Source organism: Gracilinanus agilis, chromosome 4, assembly GCF_016433145.1.
Source record: "Gracilinanus agilis isolate LMUSP501 chromosome 4, AgileGrace, whole genome shotgun sequence".
In the NCBI taxonomy this organism is placed as follows: domain Eukaryota; kingdom Metazoa; phylum Chordata; class Mammalia; order Didelphimorphia; family Didelphidae; genus Gracilinanus; species Gracilinanus agilis.
The window spans coordinates 395,519,705-395,530,105 of NC_058133.1; positions in this window are offsets into that span (position 1 = coordinate 395,519,705).

Sequence of the window (10,401 nt, forward strand, 5' to 3'; positions counted from 1 at the left end):
AGTTGTTCTCGGCCCTATATTTTTGTGACCCTGTTTTTGGGTTTTCTTGGCAGAGATACTGGAGTGGTTTATTATTTCCTTCTGTTGCTCATTTTACAGATGCAGAAAATGAGGCAAACAGGTTTAAGTGACTTGCCCAGGATCACATAGCTAATAACCATCTGAAGGCAGATCCTGACTCCAGGCTGCCACTTGCTTCCTTTCAGATAGTTCTTTAAAGTTTACAAAGATAGTTCCTCCCAATATTCTTATGAAGTAGGTAGTACAAGTATTATTCTCCCTACTATGCAGATAAAGAAACTGAGGCTCATGGAGGTTAAATGATTTGACTAGGGTTATAAAATGAGTACAAATTGGAAATTGGATTCAAACACATGCTTCTGGATTCCAAATCCATATAGATGAATGGCTTTTGAGAAAAAAAGAAAAAAAATACCTAGAATACACAACCAAGATATCCTTGTTAAGGCTGCCAAAAACAACACTTCCATCTAAAGAGTAATATAGTGGAAAAATAATTAGATTAGGTATCAGGAGGCCCAAATTTTATTCCTCTTTCCAGCATGGACAAATCCCTTAACCTTCTCTGAGTTTTGGTTTCCTCATCTGTAAAATTAAAAGGAGTAATACTTGCACTGCCTAAATTTACTCACAGGGTTTATGAGTGTGCAATTCAATTCAAATAGACCAGCAATTCACAAGCATACTACCTATAGGCTCTGGGGAGATATATATATATGTATATATATATATATATATATATATATATATTTAAGTTACCCTGGTATTGAGAGAAAGATCTCCTCTTTGAGTAGGTTACTGCTGCTTCACTAAATCTATCACTGAAAAAACCTATTGTACTAACAAAACAAGGAGCAAGGTTTTTGAAAATAAAAAAACACAGTAAATTAGATAAACCATTGGTTAATTTGATTAAAGAAAGAGAGGAAAATCAAATTACTAGTATAAAAATAAAAAAGGCATATGTCCCACTAATGAAAATGAAATTAAAGCAATTATTAGAAAGTATTTTGCCTAATTGTGGTCCAATAAATCTGATTAAGTGAAACAGATGAATATTTACAAAAAAATAAATTGCCCAGATTTAAGGAAATACTGTTATAAGTAAAAATGATTTAGTTATTATCAGATTTATATTCATTTATTAGAAGAGAAAGAGAAGAGAGAGAGGAAGAGAGAAAGAGAGAGAGAGAGAGAGAGAGAGAATAGAGAATCTCGGTCTTTCTAATTTAAGGTAAGATCAAATCATTCCAGCCCAGCTCCATCCTCTCCACGTTGTGCTGCAGCTTTCCAGAGATCAAGAGATGAGAGAAGAGAGCAAAGCACCAGCCCAGTGAGCCATTTAGTTCAAGAACAGAAGTAAACAAACCTTCCTCCTTTCCTCCACTGCCTTTTAAACCCCACTTGCTCTAGTCCTGGCACATTGATGCATCAATCTCCTTGAGGTATAAACCCAGTAGTGGTATGGTTGGATCAAAGGGCAGGCAGTCTTTTAAAGCCCTTTGGGCATAGTTTCAAATTACCATCCAGCATTTCTCTAATTATAAGAGATTTAGAATACTTTTTCATGTGCTTATTGATACTTTTGATTTCTTTATCTGAAAACTGCCTATTCATGTTTTTTGCCCATTTATCAATTGGAGGATGGCTTGATTTTTTTATATAATTGATTTAGCTCCTTGTAAATTTGAGTAATTAGACTTTTGTCAGAGGTTTTTCTTATAAATATTCCCCGCCCCCCCCCATTTGTTGCTTCCCTTATAATTTTGGTTGCACTGGTTTTGCATGTACAAAACATTTTTAATTTAATGTAATCAAAATTATTTCATTTTACATTTTGTAATATTCTCTATCTCTTGCTTGGTCATAAAATATTTCCTTTCCCATAGATCTGACAGGTATACTATTCTATGTTCACCTAATTTACTTATAATTTCCTTCTTTATATTTAAGTCATTCAGGGGCAGCTGGGTAGCTCAGTGGATTGAGAGTCAGGCCTAGAGACGGGAGGTCCTAGGTTCAACTCTGGCCTCAGACACTTCCCAGCTGTGTTACCCTGGGCAAGTCACTTGACCCCCATTGCCCACCCTTACCACTCTTCCACCTAGGAGCCAAATACACAGAAGTTAAGGGTTTAAAAAAATATATACTTAAGTCATTCACCCATTCTGAATTTAACTTGGTGTAGGGTGTGAGATCAAAACCTAATCTCTCCCATACTGTTTTCCAATTTTCCCAGCAGTTTTTTGTCAAATAGTGGATTTTTGTCCCAAAATTTGGTATCTTTGGGTTTATTGTACACTATCTTGCTGAGGTCATTTACCCCAAGTGTATTACATTGATCCTCCAGTCTATCTCTTAGCCAGTACCGAATTGTTTTGATGCCCGAGGAATCTTTAAATTTGCTCCTTGTACTTCTCTCAGAAAGCCAGGAGGTAAAAAAGCCTCCCACCTTGGGAATACCTACTGACATCCCTGAGTCTCTTTGGGCCATATCTTCTTCCAATGTAGGCCTACTTAAATCAGCAGTTCCCATTCAAATTATGACAAAAGGAGGTCCAGCTCCCTCCATTGCTCAATACCCTCTATCAAAGGAAGCAATTGAGTGAATTACCCGAGTGATAAATTCACTAATTGAACAAAGGATAATAATTCCATATAAATCGGAATATAATACACCTATTTTACCTGTTAAAAAGCCAAAAATAGGCCCAGATGGAAAAGCCCAATATCAATTTGTCCAAGACCTAAGAGCTGTAAACCATCCTGTGGTTTCAAACCCAAACACAATAATTTCTTCTATTCCCAGCACAGCTACACACTTTACTATTGTAGACTTGTGCTCTGCTTTCTTTTCTATACCTGTACATGAGGATTCCAGGCATATCTTTGCTTTTACCTGGAAAGGTTCATAGTGGACCTGGACTTGATTGCCTCAAGGGTTCATGGACAGACCTACTTTATTTACACAATTCTTAAATGCGGATATATATGCCATCAAATTCAAACACAGCTGTTTAATCCAATACATGGATGATTTGCTCTTGGCTTCACCAAGTGCTAAAGTGTGTCAGGAGGATAGCAAGCACTTCCTTTTGGAATTATATGAGAGGCCATAAGGTCTCAAAAGACAAAGTTCAGAGGTGTCTCCCCAAGGTCCAATATTTAGGTTTCATTTTAACTGCTGGGTCCTGTCTTTCACCAAAACATATTGAAAATATCCAAAAATTAAGTGCTCCTGACACAAAAAAAAGCAATTAAGAGCAATTCTTGGAGCAATGGGATTCAATCAGCAGTGGATCCTTTGCTATAGGGAAATCGCAAAACAAATTTGGTCTCTGAACCACTTAAATTGGAAAAAGAATACCTGACAGCTCTTTCTAATTTAAGACAAGCTATCCTGTCTGCCCCTGCTCTAGGCATCCCAAATTACGATAAACCACTTACTTTATGTGTCCATAAACAGAGAGGGATTGCTTCATGTGTTCTGTCGCAACTTTTGGAACCTGCTCAATGCCCAGTAGCCTATTATTCAGCCCAGTTGGACCCAGTAGCTTCAGGAATACTACAATGTCTTAGAGGAGTAGCTGCAACAGCTCTATTAGTGACTAAATCTGCCAACCTAATATTAGGATGCCCTCTGATCATAATGTGCCCACATGAGGTCGAGGCATTGTTATTAAGACATAGAACATAGGCATTTATAGACCAGAGAATTACAAAATATGGCATAACCTTCTTGAACAATGAAAATATCACAATAAAGCACTGTGGAGTTCTTAATCCTGCAACCTTGCTCCCTGATTTGCCAACTTCTGGAGAACCTTTACATGATTGCACCTCTTTGGTGTCCATTGCTGATAAACCTCGCAGTGATTTACTGGACACCCCTTTGGACAACCCCGAATTAATATTATTTACAGATGGTTCATCCTTTATGAGGGATGGCATGAGCTATACAGGAGCAACAGTAGTAACTGAATTTGCCAATCTGTGGTCAGCTTCCTTACCTTTAAATGTAAGCGCACAAGGAGCAGAACTCACAGCTTTAAAAAATGCCTGTATTATAGCAAAGGATAAGAGGGCCACAATTTACACCAACTCCAGTTATGCATTCAGCATATGTCATGCCATTGGCATGCTGTGGCATCAAAAGGGATTCCTGACATCAGCTGGAAAATGTATTGCTAATGGATGTAATTTCCCCAATTAAGGAATAATCTCAAGTCAAAATTTACTTTTATGGTGATTTATTTACAATTAGGAAGGTTGAAGGTAGGGAAATTGAGAAAGAGAAACTCTGGCCTAGACCAGGTGAAAAGTTAGAGGCCCAGCAGAGGGGCACAGAGGTTAATTAAACAAGGCTTCTAGCCACAAGGTCTTTTACAATTAAAGAGGCAAGAGAGGCCTCTCTGAGGGTAGAACCTCCAGAAATGCCAAGGGAAGAGAGAGAGAATCAGCCTGACTTACCCACATGACAATTCAAAGGGAAGTAGTCAGAGGTCCCACCAGAGTCTCAGCATTCCAACACTCCTCCATGAACCAGAAGAGGTCCTCACCAGATGCTGTCTTCCACCCAAGATTTCAGCTGACTGAGGACCTTCTCCTTTTAAATGGGTCACTTATGCATTACTTCCTGTTCCTCCCTCCTAATTTGCATGTCCAATCACAATAGACAATTCTCATAGTACTGCCTCGGGGGCGGGTCATTTGATTACCTCCCAGAATTGGAGGTGTTCTCACCTTTGGTGATTAAATCTAAAGATGGGCAGTGTAGACTTAATCTAATTATCACATGGAAACCTTATTACGGAACTACTTTCTGCCCTCTAGCTCCCCAAAGCCATAGCTGTTGTTCATTGCTGTGCACATACACATGGTACTGATCCTCTCTCCAGAGGAAATGACCGAGCAGATGCCACAGCAAAGTTAGTGTCCTTGGAAGGACCTGAACTCATTTTGGCACTGACAATCACTGATGATTTGGATCTATCCCTTTCCTATAGAGACAAGGAAGTGGGACAATGGAAAAAGAAATTGAAAGCCTAGCAAGTTAATGGAGTATGGGTATCATCAGATGGCAAACCCCTGCTCCCTAGAAATTTCTACACCCAAATTTGTCAATCTATTCATAAACATGGTCATTTCGACACCCAAGGCATTGTAGACTCTGTTAAAAGAGTATGGGTAGCACCTGGAATAACTACAATGGCCTCCAAAATATGTACAGCTTGCCCTACATGTCAGGCCTTCAATCAACATGCTTTTCATGACAAAGCCTTTGGTTGATTTCCTCTTGCTTACACACCATTTGAGAACTTACAAATTGATTTTATCTCTATGCCAAAAACTGGACAGTATAAATTTTGCCTGGTCATAGTTGATCAGCTGACTAGGTGGCTTAAAGCCTTTCCTACTGCTCAGACCACAGCGGCTTTTGTTGCCAAAATCCTCTTAAAAGAAATTATTCCTCATTTTGGACTTCCAGCACGGATTGATTAGGATAGAGGAACCCATTTTACACATTCGGTCTTATCACAAATTTATCATTTTGGGGGATAACTCCTAAATTTTATACACCTTATCATCCCCAGAGCTCCAGCCAAGTTGAACAGATGAATAAAGAACTTAAAACTATGATTGGCAAATTGTGCATGGAGACTCATCTAAAATGGCCCAAAATTCTCCCTCTGGATCTATTTTATCTCAGAAGCCAACCCAGAGTTGATTTGCACATCTCACCATTTGAGATGCTATTTGGACATTCTCCTATTCAAGCTCAACCATTTACCCCTGCCTATACTTCATTGTTAGGAGGGGATACAACCATTGCCACATACATCAGAGAATTACAAACCAAATTGTGAGAGCTCCACAATTCTGGAGCTGCTGTTCAAGCAGGCCCCATAGACTTCTCTCTTCACAATCTAAACCCAGATGATAGCGTATATGTAAAGAACTTCAAACGCACCAGTCAACTGAACCTGCTTATGATGGATTGGTCCTATTGACTACTCCAACAGCTATTAAAATTGGGGAGAAGGACTCACGGATTCATTGTAGCCATGTAAAATGAGTGCCTTCTATTGATACTGAATAATTGACCTGTATGGAAATTGACTTGATTGTATTTGTGACTTGCTGCATCTGTACTTTGTATTTTTTTTTTCATTTTGTCATTGTTGTTGTTTCACTGTATTTGACATATATTACCTCTATTTAATTGACTTGATTTGAATTTGAATTGATTTGCATTTCATGCTTTTTGTGAAATGTGTGTATTTTCTTAAATATATTATTGTTTTTGTATACCCATTGTTTTACCTCATTTGCACTCATACTGTGGATCATGGCTAAGCTAAGAGGAAATGCATCTAAATTCTTGGGTAAGAACCTTTATATTCTACCCCTCCTTAAGTGACATGAATTGCAACATATACACACATATATTTTTTCTCATTGTTGCAGATTATAGGAGATATATATGTCTTGAAATTTTAGCACATTTTTTATAATTACATGTGCAATTTTTGTATTTGTCCAAAGTACATGTCATTTATCTAAATTGAAAGAGTTTTTGATTATTAGATTAGTGTAGGTTTAGTATATCCATTTGTTCTGACTGTAACTGCCTACCCAAAAGCCTTAGGCTACTGAAACTGCCATTGGTATTTTGCTATTATGGGACTTAGTACATATGTCTGATTCAACTAACTGTCTGATTCAACGAAACGGGATCAATAAAGGAGTACAGATTTCGTCAAGATAGTGCCAAAGAAGCACATACCTGCATGATGCCAAATGAGCACACAGGTCAAAAAGAGAAACCAATGCTACTAGGATTGCTAAGATTTCTATGCCAATAAAAAGGACTTGAACCTAGTGTAAGTATGAAGGTTACGACTCTTAACATACGTTAAGACGTAGGACTCTTCAAACCACACTCCTTGTAAAAATGTATATGTCAAGTACCTAACAATTGGCTGCTCTGGCTCCATATTATATCCCTGAGAAGGAATGACGAATGAAGAAAAGAAGAAACGATGTCAGACCAATAAATATAAATCTAGTCCCTTTTCCTAACTTTCTTAATATGGTGGTTGACTGTGGTACTGGTTGCTAAGTGGGTAATTGCATGATATCGGACATGGATTACCTTAATTGGACATTATTCAAAGACCTAGTGTGATTTTCTATTTTTTTCTTATCTAGAATTTTTTTCCATATGAAATTTTAGGATTGGATGTTTAAAAATTTTCATCCACTACTTATTTGTTTTTTGTGCTAAATTTTCTAATGAATTTGATTGGCAGTGATTCATATGCCTCATGCCTCAGCCATGTTTTCCCTGTGTGATTTCATTGTTTCTTTCTATCCTCCTCAGGGAGAAATGTGTTTTTATTTCATATGGAGAATTTAGGTTGTTTTAGAAAAGAAGTTTACTGCCTTCTGGAATTGAAATGGAGATGCCTGTAGAGACCACATGGAGAAAGAATGATCCAGGAGCCTAAGAGAGCAACCAGATGTGAAAAATTTTGAACTTTGGGGGATTTTAAATTCATTTGTCTTGTTTTAAAATTCATTTGTGTGTTTTAAAACTCATTTGTTTTGTTAAAGTTACCTGTTTTATTTATATGAATTTGTTTTATGTATGTATCTATTTTGTTGTGAAAAAAGGGAACTGCCCCCTGAATATTTTTGTAAAAGAAGCACAATTTGATTTCTTTATATTGTAAAAATTGTTACCTTTCTCCCCTTGTATTGATGCATTTACCCTTTATTTATTGTAATTGTAATTTATTTATGTTTGTTATGATCCATTGGGGAGATTGGTCTCCCAAAGGATCGCAGGGGAGAATGTGTCATTTGAAATTATTGTCAGCCCTGGAAGACTACTTCTCCCAGGACTCTCTCTGCTACAACTTCCCTTGACACTTCCCACTTCTTTTTGGGGAGGTGTCATGTAAAGTATAAAAGGGAAAGTTTGGAGTCTTTACTCTCTCTTGACCTTGGAGGCTGGCTGGACTCTCTCTACCCTGATACCCTGATCTCTCTCTGGGTGCCTTTTACCCTTTCTTCCTACCTCCTAGTTTTCCCTACACCTTTCCCTTTCTATTTAAAATAAAACCTACTATTCAAACCCTAAAGTTGCTCTCTGATCATTTCATTAGGGGCTCTGATCAATTTCCCCTCTGGGGCTGGGGACCGCTACCTCTTCCTTTCCCTTCCTCTACCTTCCTCTCTCCTTTCTCCTACCATCCTACCTCCATCCCTTCACTTTCACTCACACATAGTACAGTTTAAGATCCGGTACTAGTAGACCCCCATCCTTCACATTTATATTTCATTACTTTCTTTGATCTTTTGTTCTTCCAAATGAACTTTTGTTATAATTTTTTCTAATTCAGTAAAAAAGTTTTTTGGTAGTTTGATAGATATGGCACTAAACCAGTAAATTAATTTGGGTAGGATTGTCATTTTTATTATATTAGCTCATCCTACCCATGAGCAATTAATGTTTTTCCAATTACTTATGTCTAGTTTTAAATTTGTGAAAAGTGTTCATATAGTTCCTGTGTTTGTCTTGGTAAATAGTCCTAAATATTTTATATTGTATAGGGTGATTTTTAAATGGAATTTCTCTTTCCAACTCTTGCTCCTGAGTTATGTTGGAAATATATAGAAATACTGATGATTTATGAGGGTTTATTTTGTAACCTGCAACTTTGCTAAAGTTGTTGCTTATTTCCACTAACTTTTTAGTTGATTCTCTAGGATTCTTTTAGTAGACTATCATATCAACTTCAAAGAGTGAGAGTTTAGTCTCCTCACTGCCTACTTTAACCCTTCAATTCCTTTTTCTTCTCTAATTGCTACTACTAGTGTTTCTAGTACAATGTTAAATAATAGAGGTGATAATGGGCATCCTTGCTTCACTTCTGATCTTATTGGGAAGGCTTCTAATTTATCCCCATTGCAGATGATGCTTGCTGATGGTTTTAAATATATACTGTTTATTACTTTTAAGAAAAGCCCATCTATTTCTACACTTTGTGGTGTTTTCAATGGGAATGAGTATTGTATTTTGTTAAAGGCTTTTTCTGCATCTATCGAAATAATTATGTGATTTCTGTTAGTTTGGTTGTTGATGTGGTCAATTATGTGGATGGTTTTCCTAATGTTGAACCATCCTTGCATTCCTGGTATAAATCCTACCTGATCATAGGGAATAACCCTCATGAAAACTTGCTGGAGTCTTTTTGCTAGTATTCTATTTAAGATTTTTGGATCTATGTTCATTAAGGAGATTGGTCTATAGTTTTCTTTCTCTGTTTTTAGTCTGCCTGACTTTGGAATCAGTACCATATTTGTGTCATAGAAGGAATTTGGTAGGACTCAAGGAAGTTAATGGGTTTGCTCAAAATCACACACAAAGAGATAAACCCAAGTCACCTGTCTCCAGGGTTAGTGCTCTATTGTACTACCTTTTATCTATTGCCTTTTCTCCTGAAACTCCAGTATTTAGATTTCCTGCCTCCCTATTTCTCTGTTCTGCTTTTAAAAGATTAAGTCCAAGTATGTAACATGAGTATATAAAGTGGCTATGAGTCAATCAGTCATTCTCAATATAGTTCAATAGGATAAATCAGATTTAGACGAGAATTCACTCCTTGTGTATCAGGGAGACATCATCAATGCCAGTGTGAAATCCTCATTAGCAAATAAGGATTTCCATATTGTTTACATAGAGAAGTTATCAGTGCCAGAGCAAAGCTTCATGATTGGGGGCAATGAGGTTCCAGAACAATGGCTAGATGAATCCAGTACATAAGTATGGTTAGAATATTATAGTGGGAGAATATAAAGAGATCTGCATATAAGGACATTGAGGCGCAGACTTGATAAATTACTTTTTCAATGCTAAAAAGTAAAACCACGGAAGAACTGAGCCTAGAACCCATTTGTCTTGGCTTCTAATACACTTTTCCTTGTACTACACGTTAGACAGAACTTTTTGGTTTTTTTTATAAAAAAGTTATTTTAAGCTAGCTTTAAAAGTTTAGAAAGTGGTTTTGGACACTGGGATTGACCTGATGCTTTTATTTTAATTCTTTTGGTTTTGCCAAATACATAGATCCCTTCAAGCCCCAAATTATTAATATTTTATCTTTTTATTAAACACATGTACGTTACCTGACTGCACATTCATTTGCAAGGCAGACTGTCTATATTAACAGGTCTAAATATTTTAAAATATTTCCAACAGAAAAGGAAGTTCATTTTTACAGTAATTATGTGTGTAGGTGTATATGTGTGCAATTGTGGTGTCAGTAGCTAGGGGTTGCTTTATTTTGAAGAAAGTAAACCGCAAAAGGATGT